This window comes from Convolutriloba macropyga, chromosome 14 (assembly GCF_964194025.1).
Source record: "Convolutriloba macropyga chromosome 14, txConMacr16.3, whole genome shotgun sequence".
NCBI lineage: Eukaryota > Metazoa > Xenacoelomorpha > Acoela > Convolutidae > Convolutriloba > Convolutriloba macropyga.
In genome coordinates this window covers 18,087,061-18,104,854 of record NC_134481.1, presented here as the reverse complement: position 1 = coordinate 18,104,854, position 17,794 = coordinate 18,087,061, and the positions used below count along the sequence as shown (strand labels likewise).

General features: G+C 32.0%; 2 protein-coding genes across 3 annotated transcripts in view; both read right to left on the bottom strand.

Moving 5' to 3' along the window:
- Positions 1–17,020, bottom strand: part of LOC142353105 (uncharacterized) — a 96,108-nt gene extending 79,088 nt beyond the window's left edge. For both annotated transcript variants that reach the window (XM_075405309.1, XM_075405310.1), the window contains exon 1: positions 17,008–17,020. The gene's annotated coding sequence lies outside the window, so the exon portion shown is untranslated. The remainder of the gene's footprint in view (positions 1–17,007) is intronic.
- Positions 1–17,794, bottom strand: part of LOC142353110 (uncharacterized) — a 576,000-nt gene that overhangs the window by 91,941 nt on the left and 466,265 nt on the right. The window lies entirely within an intron of this gene.

Here is a 17,794-nt window from a genome sequence, read left to right as displayed (position 1 = left end):
TTCAGAGATTTTTTTTAAAGACTTAACAGTCATTAGCTGTCCGCTCAATGCACTAGATATCTTCACTCAATGCTCATTACGGAATAAAATGCATTTTTAATTGATGAGACTATGCCATAGAACTTCAATAAATTAGTAGAACCTCCAAAAGTTGAATCCAAAAAAATATGAGCAATTCCTTGAAAGCGAATTGTTTGTTCATTGGGCTTCAATTGACTGTAAGTGAACGTTTTTCCTAAGACTTTCGGAACTATCAGTTTTAGGATAGTGCGATAAGACTTCAAAGGAGAGCAAAAATAAGAAAAAAATGTTCAAAAACTTAAAATAAAATTATGAATCTCGTGGTAATGAAGTCGTAAAACTAATAGGAAAGAGACATAATCATTAACGAGTTTAATTTTTGGTTGCAGTAGAAGGGAACGGGATCCTGTCAAAAGTTAAAATTATTAACAGTTCACGAAAAAAGTTTTAAAATGTTTAATGATTTAATGTTCAAAACAATTTCTCCAAAAAGTATTTTTAAAGTCTTAAGCACCATTAATTTAAATAGATTTCAATGCAAATCAATAAACGCGCTCAGATATGCATTGATTGGAGGAAAATGATGTTCATCATGCATAGGTAACCAATAAAACATCACAATAAGTATTATGACTATCGAAACAACAACAAAAACAGGCAAAATCCAAAAAATCATTAGAAAATTGCAAGAACAAAATGTCGAAGCCATTTAAACTATAATTTTGTCTCTAAAAATTTAATCTATGATCCATTGGACGTCTTCTTTAAGCCAATGAGGAGCTATCAATATTAGAATAATGCGATAAGATTAAAAGGAACTAATAATATGAAGATATCAAAAAAAATATTGTTGCATTGAAGTCATATAGCCAATAGTTAGAAGATAAAAACCCTAGCAGATTAATTTTTGTTGCTATAGGAAGAGAGAGGGTCCTGTCATCACTGAGACTAGTTTATAGTTCACGAAAGAATGTCTTTGATTGGTTAAAGTTAAGATAAATTTTTCAGAGATTTTTTTTAAAGACTTAACAGTCATTAGCTGTCCGCTCAATGCACTAGATAGTTTCACTCAATGCACATTACGGAATAAAATGCATTTTTAATTGATGAGACAATGCCATAGAACTTCAATAAATTAGTAGAACCTCCAAAAGTTGAATCCAAAAAAATATAAGCAATTCCTTGAAAGCGAATTGCTTGTTCATTGGGCTTCATTTGACTGTAAGTGAACGTTTTTTCTAAGACATTGGGAACTATCAGTTTTAGGATAGTGCGATAAGACTTCAAAGGAGAGCAAAAATAAGAAAAAAATGTTCAAAAACTTAAATTAAAATTATAAATCTCGTGGTAATGAAGTCGTAAAACTAAAAGGAAAGAGACATAACCATCAACGAGTTTAATTTTTGGTTGCAGTAGAAAGGAACGTGATCCTGTCAAAAGTTAAAATTATTAACAGTTCACGAAAAAACTTTTAAAATGTTTAATGATTTAATGTTCAAAACAATTTCTCCAAAAAGTATTTATAAAGTCTTAAGCACCATTAATTTTAATAGATTTCAATGCAAATCAATAAACGCGCTCAGATATGCATTGATTGGAGGAAAATGATGTTCATCATGCTTAGGTAATCAATCAAACATCACAATAAGTCCTATGACTATTGAAACAGCAACAAAAACAGGCGAAAACCAAAAAATTATTAGAAAATTGCGAGAACAAAATGTCGAAGCCATTTAAACTAAAAATTTTTCTCTGAAATTTTAATCTATGATCCATTGAACGTCCTCTTTAAGCCAATGAGGAGCTATCAATATTAGAATAATGCGATAAGATTAAAAGGAACTATAATATGAAGATATTAAAAAAATTTGAAATCTTCTTGCATTGAAGTCATATAGCCAATAGTTAGAAGATAAAAAACCTAGCAGATTAATTTTTGTTGCTATAGGAAGAGAGAGGGTCCTGTCATCACTGAGACTAGTTTATAGTTCACGAAAGAATGTCTTTGATTGGTTAAAGTTAAGATAAATTTTTCAGAGATTTTTTTTAAAGACTTAACAGTCATTAGCTGTCCACTCGAAGCACTAGATATTTTCACTCAATGCTCATTACGGAATTTAATGCAATTTTAATTAATGAGACTATGCCATAGGACCTCAATAAATTGGTAAAACCTCCAAAAGTTGAATCCAAAAAAATATGACCAATTCCTTGAAAACGAAATGTTTGTTTATTGGGCCTCATTTGACTGTAAATGAACGTTTTCCCTAATCAATGGGAACTATCAATTTTAGGATAGTGTGATAAGATTTCAAAGGAAAGCAAAAATAAGAAAAAAATATTCAAAAATTTAAAATAAATTATGAAGACTCGTGGTATTGAATTCGTAGCACTAATAGGAAAAAGAAATAACCATTAACGAGTTTAATTTTTGGTTGCAGTAGAAAGGAATGGGGTCCTATCAAAAATGAAAATTTTTAACAGTTCACGAAAAAAAAATTTAAAAATGTTTAATGTTCAAGACAATTTCTCAAAAACTTTTTTTAAAGTCTTAATAGCCATTAAATTCAATACATTTCAGCGGAAATAAAAAAACACCCTCAAATATGCCCTGATGGGAGGAAAATGATGTTCATCATGCATAGGTAACCAATAAAACATCACAATAAGTCTTATGACTATCGAAACAACAACAAAAACAGGCAAAATCCAAAAAAAATCATTAGAAAATTGCAAGAACAAAATGTCGAAGCCATTTAAACTATAAATTTTTCTCTAAAAACTTCATCTATGATCCATTGGACGTCTTCTTTAAGCCAATGAGTAGCTATCAATATTAGAATAATGCTATAAGATTAAAAGGAACTAATAATATGAAGATATCAAAAAAATTTGAAATCTTGTTGCATTGAAGTCATATAACCAATAGTTAGAAGATAAAAAACCTAGCAGATTAATTTTGGTTGCTATAGGAAGGAAGAGGGTCCTATCATCACTGAGACTAGTTTATAGTTCATGAAAGAATGTCTTTGATAGGTTAACGTTAAGAAAAATTTTTCAGAGATTTTTTAAAGACTTAACAGTCATTAGCTGTCCACTCAAAGCACTAGATAGTTTCATTTAATGCTCATTACGGAATATAATGCATTTTTAATTAATGAGACTATGCCATAGGACTTAAATAAATTAGTAAAACCTCCAAAATTTGAATCCAAAAAAATATGAGCAATTCCTTGAAAACGAAATGTTTGTTTATTGGGCTTCATTTGACTGTAAATGAACGTTTTCCCTAATCAATGGGAACTATCAATTTTAGGATTGTGTGATAAGATTTCAAAAGAGAGCAAAAATAAGAAAAAAAGTGTTCAAAAACTTAAAATAAAATTATAAATCTCGTGGTAATGAAGTCGTAAAACTAATAGGAAAGAGACATAACCATTAACGAGTTTAATTTTTGGTTGCAGTAGAAAGGAACGGGATCCTGTCAAAAGCTAAAATTATTAACAGTTCACGAAAAAACTTTTAAAATGTTTAATGATTTAATGTTCAAAACAATTTCTCCAAAAGTATTTTTAAAGGCTTAAGCACCATTAATTTAAATAGATGTCAATGCAAATCAATAAACGCGCTCAGATATGCATTGATTGGAGGAAAATGATGTTCATCATTCTTGGGTAATCAATCAAACATCACAATAATATGAGCAATTCCTTGAAAACGAAATGTTTGTTTATTGGGCCTCATTTTACTGTAAATGAACGTTTTCCCTTATCAATGGGAACTATCAATTTTAGGATAGTGTGATAAGATTTCAAAGGAAAGCAAAAATAAGAAAAAAATATTCAAAAATTTAAAATAAATTATGAAGACTCGTGGTATTGAAGTCGTAACACTAATAGGAGAAAGAAGTAACCATTAACGAGTTTAATTTTTGGTTGCAGTAGAAAGGAATGGGGTCCTATCAAAAATTTTTAACAGTTCAGGAAAAAAAGTTTAAAAATGTTTAATGTTCAAGACAATTTCTCAAAAAGTTTTTTAAAGTCTTAATAGCCATTAAATTCAATACATTTCAGCGGAAATAAAAAAACACCCTCAAATATGCCCTGATGGGAGGAAAATGATGTTCATCATGCATAGGTAACCAATAAAACATCACAATAAGTCTTATGACTATCGAAACAACAACAAAAACAGGCAAAATCCAAAAAAATCATTAGAAAATTGCAAAAACAAAATGTCGAAGCCATTTAAACTATAAATTTTTCTCTAAAAACTTCATCTATGATCCATTGGACGTCTTCTTTAAGCCAATGAGTAGCTATCAATATTAGAATAATGCTATAAGATTAAAAGGAACTAATAATATGAAGATATCAAAAAAAATTTGAAATCTTGTTGCATTGAAGTCATATAGCCAATAGTTAGAAGATAAAAAACCTAGCAGATTAATTTTGGTTGCTATAGGAAGGAAGAGGGTCCTATCATCACTGAGACTAGTTTATAGTTCATGAAAGAATGTCTTTGATAGGTTAACGTTAAGAAAAATTTTTCAGAGATTTTTTAAAGACTTAGCAGTCATTAGCTGTCCACTCAAAGCACTAGATAGTTTCACTTAATGCTCATTACGGAATATAATGCATTTTTAATTAATGAGACTATGCCATAGGACTTCAATAAATTAGTAAAACCTCCAAAAGTGGAATCCAAAAAATATGAGCAATTCCTTGAAAACGAAATGTTTGTTTATTGGGCCTCATTTGACTGTAAATGAACGTTTTCCCTAATCAATGGGAACTATCAATTTTAGGATAGTGTGATAAGATTTCAAAGGAAAGCAAAAGTAAGAAAAAAAATATTCAAAAATTTAAAATAAATTATGAAGACTCGTGGTATTGAATTCGCAGCACTAATAGGAAAAAGAAATAACCATTAACGAGTTTAATTTTTGGTTGCAGTAGAAAGGAATGGGGTCCTATCAAAAATGAAAATTTTTAACAGTTCACGAAACAAAGTTTAAAAATGTTTAATGTTCAAGAAAATTTCTCAAAAAAGTTTTTTAAAATCTTAATAGCCAATAAATTCAAAACATTTCAGCGGAAATAAAAAACAGGCTCAGATATGCCCTGATGGGAGGAAAATGATGTTCATCATGCATAGGTAACCAATCAAACATCACAATAAGTCTTATGACTATCGAAACAACAACAAAAACAGGCAAAATCCAAAAAATCATTAGAAAATTGCAAGAACAAAATGTCGAAGCCATTTAAACTATAAATTTTTCTCTAAAAACTTCATCTATGATCCATTGGACGTCTTCTTTAAGCCAATGAGTAGCTATCAATATTAGAATATTGCTATAAGATTAAAAGGAACTAATAATATGAAGATATCAAAAAAAAATTTTGAAATCTTGTTGCATTGAAGTCATATAGCCAATAGTTAGAAGATAAAAACCTAGCAGATTAATTATGGTTGCTATAGGAAGGAAGAGGGTCCTATCATCACTGAGACTAGTTTATAGTTCATGAAAGAATGTCTTTGATAGGTTAACGTTAAGAAAAATTTTTCAGAGATTTTTTAAAGATTTAACAGTCATTGGCTGTCCACTCAAAGAACTAGATAGTTTCACTTAATGCTCATTACGGAATATAATGCATTTTTAAATAATGAGACTATGCCATAGGACTTCAATAAATTAGTAAAACCTCCAAAAGTTGAATCCAAAAAATATGAGCAATTCCTTGAAAACGAAATGTTTGTTTATTGGGCCTCATTTTACTGTAAATGAACGTTTTCCCTAATCAATGGGAACTATCAATTTTAGGATAGTGTGATAAGATTTCAAAGGAAAGCAAAAATAAGAAAAAAATATTCAAAAATTTAAAATAAATTATGAAGACTCGTGGTATTGAATTCGCAGCACTAATAGGAAAAAGAAATAACCATTAACGAGTTTAATTTTTGGTTGCAGTAGAAAGGAATGGGGTCCTATCAAAAATGAAAATTTTTAACAGTTCACGAAAAAAAGTTTAAAAATGTTTAATGTTTAAGAAAATTTCTCAAAAAAGTTTTTTAAAATCTTAATAGCCAATAAATTCAAAACATTTCAGCGGAAAAAAAAACAGGCTCAGATATGCCCTGATGGGAGGAAAATGATGTTCATCATGCATGGGTAACCAATAAAACATCAAAATAAGTCTTATGACTATCGACACAACAACATAAACAGGCAAAATCCAAAAAATTATAAGAAAATTGCAAGAACAAAATGTCGAAGCCATTTAAACTATAAATTTTTCTCTAAAATTTTAGTCTATGATCCATTGGACGTCTTCTTTAAACCAATGAGGAGCTATCAACTTTAGAATAATGCTATAAGATTAAAAGGAACTAATAATATGAAGATATCGGACAAAATCTTGTTGCATTGAATTCATATAGCCAATAGTTAGAAGATAAAAACCCTAGCAGATTAAATTTGGTTGCTATAGGAAGGAAGAAGTTGCTGTCATCACTGAGACTAGTTTATGGTTCACGAAAGAATGTCTTTGATACGTTAACGTTAAGAAAAATTTTTCAGAGATTTTTTAAAGACTTAACATTCATTAGCTGTCCACTCAAAGCACTAGATAGTTTCACTTAATGCTCATTACGGAATATAATGCATTTTTAATTAATGAGACTATGCCATAGGACTTCAATAAATTAGTAAAACCTCCAAAAGTTGAATCCAAAAAAATATGAGCAATTCCTTGAAAACGAAATGTTTGTTTATTGGGCCTCATTTGACTGTAAATGAACGTTTTCCCTAATCAATGGGAACTATCAATTTTAGGATAGTGTGATAAGATTTCAAAGGAAAGCAAAAATAAAAAAAAATATTCAAAAATTTAAAATAAATTATGGAGACTCGTGGTATTGAAGTCGTAACACTAATAGGAAAAAGAGATAACCATTAAAGAGTTTAATTTTTGGTTGCAGTAGAAAGGAATGGGGTTCTGTCAAAAATAAAAATTACTAACAGTTCTTAAAAAAAATGTTAAAAATGTTTAATGTTCAAGACAATTTGTCGAAAAAGTTTTTTAAAGTCTTAATAGCCATAAAATTCAATACATTTCAGCGGAAATAAAAAGACACGCTCAGATATGCCCTAATGGGAGGAAAATGATGTTCATCATGCATAGGTAACCAATAAAACATCACAATAAGTCTTATGACTATCGAAACAACAACAAAACAGGCAAAAACCAAAAAATCATTAGAAAATTGCCAGAACAAAATGTCGAAGCCATTTAAACTATAAATTTTTCTCTAAAAACTTTATCTATGATCCATTGAACGTCTTCTTTAAGCCAATGAGGAGCTATCAATATTAGAATAATGCGATAAGATTAAAAGGAACTAATAATAAGAAGATATTTTAAAAAATTTGAAATCTTGTTGCATTGAAGTCATATAGCCAATAGTTAGAAGATAAAAACCCTAGCAGATTAGTTTCGGTTGCCATAGGAAGGAAGGGGGTCCTGTCATCACTGAGACTAAATTATTGTTCAGGAAAGAATGTCTCTGAAAAGTTAAAGAAAAGAAAATTTTTCAGATATATTTTTTAAAAGACTTAACAATCATTAGCTGTCCACTCAAGCACTACATAGGTTCACTCATTGCTCATTACGGAAAATATTGCACTTTTAATTAATGAGACTATGCCATAGGACTTCAATAAATTAGAAAATCCCCCAAAAGTTCAATCCAAAAAAATATGAGCAATTCCTTGAAAACGAAATGTTTGTTCATTGGGCTTCATTTGACTGTAAATGAACGTTTTTCTTAAGACAATGGGAACTATCACTTTAAGGATAGTGTTATAAGATTTGAAAGGAAGGCAAAGATAAGAAAAAAATATTCAAAAATTTAAAATAAATTATGAAGACTCGTGGTATTGAAGTCGTAACACTAATAGGAAAAAGAGATAACCATTAACGAGTTTAATTTTTGGTTGCAGTACAAAGGAATGGGGTTCTGTCAAAAATAAAAATTACTAACAGTTCTTGAAAAAAATGTTAAAAATGTTTAATGTTCAAGACAATTTGTCGAAAAAGTTTTTTAAAGTCTTAATAGCCATAAAATTCAATACATTTCAGCGGAAATAAAAAGACACGCTCAGATATGCCCTAATGGGAGGAAAATGATGTTCATCATGCATAGGTAACCAATAAAACATCACAATAAGTCTTATGACTATCGAAACAACAACAAAACAGGCAAAAACCAAAAAAATCATTAGAAAATTGCCAGAACAAAATGTCGAAGCCATTTAAACTATAAATTTTTCTCTAAAAACTTTATCTATGATCCATTGAGCGTCTTCTATAAGCCAATGAGGAGCTATCAATATTAGAATAATGCGATAAGATTAAAAGGAACTAATAATAAGAAGATATTTTAAAAATTTTGAAATCTTGTTGCATTGAAGTCATATAGCCAATAGTTAGAAGATAAAAACCCTAGCAGATTAGTTTCGGTTGCCATAGGAAGGAAGGGGGTCCTGTCATCACTGAGACTAAATTATTGTTCACGAAAGAATGTCTCTGAAAAGTTAAAGAAAAGAAAATTTTTCAGATATTTTTTTTAAAAGACTTAACAATCATTAGCTGTCCACTCAAGCACTACATAGGTTCACTCATTGCTCATTACGGAATATATTGCACTTTTAATTAATGAGACTATGCCATAGGACTTCAATAAATTAGAAAATCCCCAACAAGTTCAATCCAAAAAAATATGAGCAATTCCTTGAAAACGAAATGTTTGTTCATTGGGCTTCATTTGACTGTAAATGAACGTTTTTCTTAAGACAATGGGAACTATCACTTTTAGGATAGTGTTATAAGATTTGAAAGGAAGGCAAAAATAAGAAAAAAATATTCAAAAATTTAAAATAAATTATGAAGACTCGTGGTATTGAAGTCGTAACACTAATAGGAAAAAGATATAACCATTAACGAGTTTAATTTTTGGTTGCAGTACAAAGGAATGGGGTCCTATCAAAAATGAAAATTAGTAACAGTTCATGAAAAAAGGTTTAAAAATGTTTAATGTTCAAGACAATTTCTCAAAAAATTTTTTAAAATCTTAATAGCCAATAAATTCAAAACATTTCAGCGGAAATAAAAACCATGCTCAGATATGCCCCGATGGGAGGAAAATGATGTTCATCATGCATAGGTAACCAATAAAACATCACAATAAGTCTTATGACTATCGAAACAACAACAAAAACAGGCAAAATCCAAAAAATCATTAGAAAATTGCAAAAATCATTAGAACAATATGTCGAAGCCATTTAAACTATAATTTTGTCTCTAAAAACTTAATCTATGATCCATTGGACGTCTTCTTTAAGCCAATGAGGAGCTATCAATATTAGAATAATGCGATAAGATTAAAAGGAACTAATAATATGAAGATATCAAAAAAGTCTTGTTGCATTGAAGTCATATAGCCAATAGTTAGAAGATAAAAACCCTAGCAGAATAATTTTGGTTGCTATAGGAAGGAAGAGGGTCCTGTCATCACTGAGACTAGTTTATAGTTCACGAAAGAATGTCTTTGATAGGTTAACGTTAAGAAAAATTTTTCAGAGATTTTTTAAAGACTTAACAGTCATTAGTTGTCCACTCAAAGCACTAGATAGTTTCACTTAATGCTCATTACGGAATATAATGCATTTTTAAATAATGAGACTATGCCATAGGACTTCAATAAATTAGTAAAACCTCCAAAAGTTAAATCCAAAAAAATGAGAAATTCCTTGAAAACGAATTGTTTGTTCATTGGGCTTCATTTGACTGAAAATGAACGTTTCTCCTAAGACAATGGGAACTACCAGTTTTAGGATAGTGTGATAAGATTTCGAAGGAAAGCAAAATTAACAAAAAAATATTCAAAAATTGTAAAATAAATTATGGAGACTCGTGGTATGGAAGTCGTAACACTAATAGGAAAAAGAGATAACCATTAAAGAGTTTAATTTTTGGTTGCAGTAGAAAGGAATGGGGTTCTGTCAAAAATCAAAATTACTAACAGTTCTTGAAAAAAATGTTAAAAATGTTTAATGTTCAAGACAATTTGCCGAAAAAGTTTTTTAAAGTCTTAATAGCCATAAAATTCAATACATTTCAGCGGAAATAAAAAACACGCTCAGATATGCCCTGATGGGAGGAAAATGATGTTCATCATGCATAGGTAACCAACAAACCATCACAATAAGTTTATGACTATCGAAACAACAACAAAAACAGGCAAAATCCAAAAAATCATTAGAAAATTGCAAGAACAAAATGTCGAAGCCATTTAAACTATAATTTTGTCTCTAAAAACCTAATCTATGATCCATTGGACGTCTTCTTTAAGCCAATGAGGAGCTATCAATATTAGAATAATGCGATAAGATTAAAAGGAACTAATAATATGAAGATATCAAAAAAACCTTGTTGCATTAAAGTCATATAGCCAATAGTTAGAAGATAAAAACCCTAGCAGATTAATTTTGGTTGCTATAGGAAGGAAGCGGGTCCTGTCATCACCGAGACTGACTTATAGTTCACGAAAGAATGTCTGTGATATATTAGGTTTAAGAAAAATTTTTCAAAGATTATTTTTTAAAGACTTAACAGTCATTAGCTGTCCACTCAAAGCACTAGATAGGTCCACTCAATGATCATTACTGATCATAATGCATTTTTAATTGATGAGACTATGCCATAGGACTTCAATAAAATAGTAAAACCTCCAAAAGTTAAATCCAAAAAAATGAGGAATTCCTTGAAAACGAATTGTTTGTTCATTGGGCTTCATTTGACTGAAAATGAACGTTTCTCCTAAGACAATGGGACTACCAGTTTTAGGATAGTGCGATAAGATTTCGAAGGAAAGCAAAAACAAGAAAAAAGTATTCAAAAATTTTAAAATAATTTATGGAGACTCGTGGTATTGAAGTCGTAACACTAATAGGAAAAAGAGATAACCATTAAAGAGTTTAATTTTTGGTTGCAGTAAAAAGGAATGGGGTTCTGTCAAAAATAAAAATAACTTACAGATCTTGAAAAAATGTTAAAAATGTTTAATGTTCCAGACAATTTCTCGAAAAAATTTTTTAAAGGCTTAATAGCCATAAAATTTAATACATTTCAGCGGAAATAAAAAACACGCTCAGATATGCCCTGATGGGAGGAAAATGATGTTCATCATGCATAGGTAACCAACAAAACATCACAATAAGTCTTATGACTATCGAAACAACAAAACAGGCAAAAACGAAAAAATCATTAGAAAATTGCCAGAACAAAATGTGGAAGCCATTTAAACTATAAATTTTTCTCTAAAAACTTCATCTATGATCCATTGGACGTCTTCTTTAAGCCAATGAGTAGCTATCAATATTAGAATAATGCTATAAGATTAAAAGGAACTAATAATATGAAGATATCAAAAAAATTTGAAATCTTGTTGCATTGAAGTCATATAGCCAATAGTTAGAAGATAAAAACCCTAGCAAATTAATTTGGGTTGCCATATGAAAGAAGGGGGTCCTGTCATCACTGAGACCAATTTATAGTTCACGAAAGAATGTCTCTGAAAGTTTAAAAAAAGAAAATTTTTCAGAGATTTTTTTAAAAGACTTAACAATCATTAGCTATCCACTCAAAGCACAACATAGGTTCACTCATTGCTCATTACGGAATATAATGCACTTTTAATTGATGAGACTACACCATAGGACTTCAATAAATTGGTAACACTTCCAAAAGTTGAATCCAAAAAAATATGAGCAATTCCTTGAAAACGAATTGTTTGTTCATTGGGCTTCATTTGACTGTAGATGAGGTTTAGCATAACTGGAAGCTAGATATGAAAACTGACTAGTCTGTTGTAGACATAAATAAAAAAAATGAAAATTTGTCAAAAAGCTATCAAAATGAATAAGAACTTTTTTTTGATAGTGAACTTCCCTATAAGACCAGAACTACTCTTTTTTGCCTTTAATCTATTAGAAAGACATATTTGATTATTTTGTGGCATGAGAAGTAATTTTGAAATACTATTCCTATAAAAAATATTTTAACTTGAAGAAAAATTACACTAATAGTGAACAAAATCATGCTAAATATCCCGTGCTCACACAAAACGTCCATCCTCAATAACTCGTCGAAAAAAAACGAAATTCAAAAAAAATCTTTTGATTTTTGAATTCTACGCTGGACGAGTTTTTCAATGATACCAATCACATTTCTCTACGATGAGTATAGAGATTGCCAAAATTGTCTGAACAAAAAAAACCCATTTGAGTATATAGTTCCTCTCCATACAAGGCTGGTCGGAACAATTATCACGGCAGCGTATTTAAAATTACAGCTCTGGGAGCCGTGTCAATTTAATATATACGCTAATTATGTAGCCAGCCTTTTCTTACGCACAACAACATTGTAGGTACTATCAAACTTTGTCACATGTTTTGAACTACTGCACCCTCGGAGAGATAATTGTGGGACGTAGGAGTGCGAATCTAACTTTGTGCAAATTTATGTTGCATCCGAGTGGTTGCCGTTCTTCTTTGAAATTTTTTTTGCTAGTTGCTTCATAATGTGAGGAAACTGATTTGAACTAGGAAAAAAATTCGGATTTCTCGAACATTTTTTTTTCAAAAATTACGTTTATCGTCAGGTTCAAACTGGTTCAAAAATTGTTTTATGCGTCTTTGTTTCATTATTAATATTATTGTGAAAAATTGATTGATTCAAAAATCATAAGGGACAATGTCACGTTTCCGTTTAGTTAACGTCAGGCATTCAAAAATCTACAGTTTTAGAGCTGGCATACACAAACCAATCGCCCTGTACATGAGTTTGATTCACTGTATCACTGCTCGAAGTGCCTCTACATCCTTTGAAGAAACTTACTTTTTGCGTCTATGATTTTATCTTGATGAAGTTAGGTAATTGGTTCAATAGCCGTAGAGTACGAAATCAGAAATTATGCTCTGCAACAGCCAAGACTGGTCTGTGACATTCGTACCTACAGATTGTAGCCGTTTGAGCAAAAGTTATAACTGCCATTGCTTGTGCTACTAACTGATAGCCGATGACTGATTCATGCACCTTTGTCTAGGTTGGTGTTCATTCTTCTTATCAACGCTCCGTTGTTAGATATCATTCGATTAATCCTGGACGTTTAATCTGCTATCTCAGAAAAAATGCATATTGCGTTATCGGCCAAAGAAGATGTTCAGAGGGGCAAAAAAGAGTAGATAAATCATTAATAAATCCATTCAACAGTAATGTAGATAAAATGGCCCCTTCAAGAACACCACTGCTAGCAATAAATGACGATACAAGACGTCAACCTTCACACCTCGTAATCGATTTGAGAGGTCATATTCTAGTAGCTTTAAAAGGTTTCCCCAAATTCTTGATCGATGCAGTTTTATCAGGAGAAGTCCATGATCGAAACGATTGAAGGCCTTTTTGAATTCAGTGTAAATCATTTCAATTTGTTCTCTGTTGCAAATAGCCTTGTAGATTTTATCGAGATATACTATGAATTTCACCCAACAAGTGCAACTTCTCCGAAAAACAAATTGGTTCTTGTGGAGATAGTCTTTGTAGTGGGGATGTAAGTTGTAAAACAGGCAAAATTCAAGGACTTTTTAGCAATGTTTAATAACGAAACCCGTAATTAATTTTCAACGTTGAGTTTATTTCCCTTTTTAAAAATTAGAGTGACAACAGAGCTCTTCCAGGCCCAAGGAAATTTAACCAGCTGTAAACATTTGCAACTAATTAAATAGATGGACCTTGATTAGGATAGCGCACATTTTTGAAAAAGTAGCTGAGGTAGCCCGTTAAGTCCCATACTTTTACTAACATCTACGCTCTCGTGATGATTCAATCGGCAGGTTCGAAGACCAGAAGCTTAGAAATTTGGTAAGAACCGATGAAGAAAATTGTCTTTAGCCTTTGCGTTTGTGCTAGTCCCCCCCAAAGATCGTCGTAGCTGGTAACGCACATTGATTAAGAAAGCGGAGGTGTTTGTAGAGCTTGATGCTCAATCTGATTGCTGCAAGGTTCTCTTCTTAAATAGTTAGATCATTTGAAATTGCATGAAAATAGTTTCTCTGTGTCCTTTACTTTAACGTGAGTAATGGACAGTTTGCGACAGACAGTATTAAATATGTTTTGTAATTTTAACGTGGAAGTGCTTATCCAGGGAAACAGTGAGGCTCTGTTTTTTTCGGATCGGTATCAAAATTTCCATTTTTTCTTTCAGCCACTTGTACCAATTTTCAACCATTAGATCAATATTGGTCCGACAGTGCGGTAACAATGGATAGTGCTCAATAAGATCATTGAGATCCAAATAATCACCGTTGCAAAAGCTAAAAAGACGCCGCGAATTTTGGCCGAAGGCGATTAGTTTGTCGTCTTTGATCGATTAGTATTTCGGCTAGAATGGATATAAGAATGGACTTTTGTTCACATGGTTCAGAAGGGTCTATCAGATTTGGGATGTCAATTTCTCCTATGGTGAAGATGAAATCGAGTATTTTTGAGTTTGTAGTAAGAAAGTCAACTTTCTGTTCAAGTTGCAAGCTATCCATGGTATCGATGAATTATGAAGCGGAGGTTTTCGGTGAAAGCTGATGCTTCTATTCAATTCTACTAAAGTCTCCTACATGAAGGTTTCATCAAGTTCAAATTGGTATAAAAGCTCAAGAATTCCTCTATTATCTGAGTCATATAGTGTGTACCGACAGTTTGAAAGTGGAAGGTAAAAATAGCAAAAAAGTGTTTTTGATGACGTTTGATGTAACGTACAAGCACATAATACACGTCAAATTTGAAAAGCAAGATGAACTGTGAATATGAGTAGGAATGATTGAGTGCAAGTAAAACCCCTCCATGAGTTGTACCAATTTGAGCATTGACAAAAAAATCCGATTGATAAACCAAACAGTAGCATAGAAAAAGTTCTGAGTGCGATATTTGATCAGCAAGCCATATTTCGCAGAGAGTCACAACATCGATACAGTTTGCCTGAGCAAAATGAAATAGATCCCTACGTTTTTCTGCATTACAAAAAATTCTTGAGTTCAAATACTAATATATGGGATTTTTACCAGAGTCTTCTTTAGAGAGTCAACAGTTCAAGTTGACTTCTGAATCTTCCATGTATAGCTATAGACTAAGGATAATGTTTACTGGTATAGCCAAGGTCTTGAAGTTCTTTTCGCTTTTTGAGCGCATCATTTTGAAACTCTTGTTTTATTTTACTTAAAGACTCTTAAATAAATAAACCATCTGAAAGAAACTCTTTTGGAAGAGCTTTGAAGCACGAGTTATTATTTTCGGTGCAACCAGCTCATTTCAGAGTCTTGCGAGTATTGCTCTTGGTCTGGCATTAGTTTTGTTAAAGGCTGCAAGTCGACGAAACGTTTCAATTTTGCGTTGATCAAAACCCTTAAGTGACTTAAAAATTTAGTTTGGCTTCTCTGTGATCAATGATATTGCTCTTTCTGGTTGTGAATGATTTTTCTGTAGGAAACTCCGGAATCCCAGAATTTTTGATTTCAAAATCACCGTCATGTTGGTTACTGACATTTACTTTTGTTGATTTTTTGGCGCATGGTTGTAGTTGCTTATTTTCGGAGTTTCTGGTGGCTCCAATAATGTGCGCTAAACGTCGCCCAAAATGTTGTTTAGTTGCTTAGTGATTGTCTGAAAGCTAGTTTGAAAGCGGTCATTTTTTCAAAGTTTGGCAACTAGTTCTCGGACTGAACACAACAAGTTCTTCTTTTTTGTTTTGCTGAGGAATTTGTTCAGCTCATCGTCAGATGCTTGTAATACTTAGGGAATAGTAGGATAATAGTTTTTGTCTACAGATTCTAAACTTGTTTTTGAATTGGAGGAATCTTCTTTAACAGACATACTTGGGGATTATTGACGGTTATGGAGAATTGGTGTGACGGATATAAATAGAATGTCAACGAAAAAAATGTGGTTTTAAGATTTCTTAGATCGCTGCACTGGTAAGCGGAAAAACTCAGGTTCAACGAGAAAGGGAAAAAATCTGAGACAACAGGGAGGGTTAACAAACAAAAACAAAGGAAAATATTTCACGGATATTAAATTGCGATTGAGTAAATAGAGAGTCAAATCATTATGATATCAAAGTGTACCAATGAGCGTGGTTAACTGAAGCTCGTTTCCCGAAGAAAATAATCAAAAAAGCAGATGCTGACATCTTTTTCGAATTTTTGTGCTGGTTTGCTGTTGTTGGCGACAGCCTATCCATTTCTTCCTTGATTTGACGATTCTGGATTGCTGATTTCTGGTGAAAGGTTTTAAAGAATGCTGAAGTTTGTATACAGTGTTGAACAACTTATTCTCTAGGCCAGTGTCAAGATGCACTTCTTGAAGTTGGGAAGTGATAACGGGGTTACTTTGTCGCCGGTACGAGATGAGCTCCTTGACGTGAATAACGAGAGTAGTGGAATCCTTCAGCTCATTGAAAATGCACATGTTACCATGGCGCCGAGTGTAGATTATTGCAACAAACCTATTCTGAAATCCTTGATGATGATAGGAAGCCTATTGGTCTCACAGGCTTGGAAGTTGCTCTTGTGTCTATTGAGGCTGTTGCTAATCACGTCTTGCCAAAGTACGATATTTATATTCCTGCTCCAAAAACCGTTCTCAAGCAGTCTGAGATGTTGGGAGGATGAGTTTTTAGCGTGGGGATTGAGGTTCAATCCTCTGATGGCAGTGCACTGGGACCAAAACCTGCGTCTCAAACTCTGCGGCTGTCTTTTTGTAATGCTATCAAGGCAGCTGGCTCCCACACAATACAATACCAAGTTTCTCAAAACTGTTCACGAAAGGACACCCACGGTACTCGACATTTTGAATAACATATCTATTTAATAGGTTTAATAAGTTTACATGTTTTTTTGATAAGCCTTCGGCAACACCCCTACAATTTTTGAGTTTACAGTCACCGAACGTTCGCAATGTATATGAATTTGATGTGTATGAGTTTGTGTTCATGAGGTAGCAAAACATGTAATCTAGCTTTGTAAAAACAAAAATGATTTTCATGCAACTGATCTTCTAGATAAACACATAGGAACTCAACGATTGCCTTTTCAAGCAGTTTGGAGACATTACAGAACAAAATATTTGGTCTCTTGTCAAAACCCTTACGGTCACTACACAAATATAAAGTTAACGCTTGCTAAACCCGGGATACCAGAGGTTACCGACCAGAAACTGAAACAGTAATCTCAGAGTTTTTGCATGGGTTGTACTTCAAATTTGGGATTAGTGCAACAATTTTTATTCGGGACTGCTGGATAATTTTAACAACTTATCTCGTTTCCTAAACAAAGCGCAGCACTCCTATAAAGCGTTGATTCTTTTTTGGACAGAGGTATTCAAAAGGCTGATATACTTGCGTATTGGGAGAATTACGAAATGTCTTTACCAAGAATCTATGACGGCGACTTTAAAAGCCATTCAGAACAAAGTGGCGATGAACATAGTAAATACCGTTCTAAAGTTTACGTTCCGTGTACTCTAATTTCATGAGTGATTGCTTCTTATTTTGCGTTTTACATTTAAATATCATGGCATTTGTCTTCAAAGCATTCTCTGGAAGGGAAGAAGAAGATTTTGGATGTAGTTGCAATATTATCAATTTCCTCATGCACTTATTG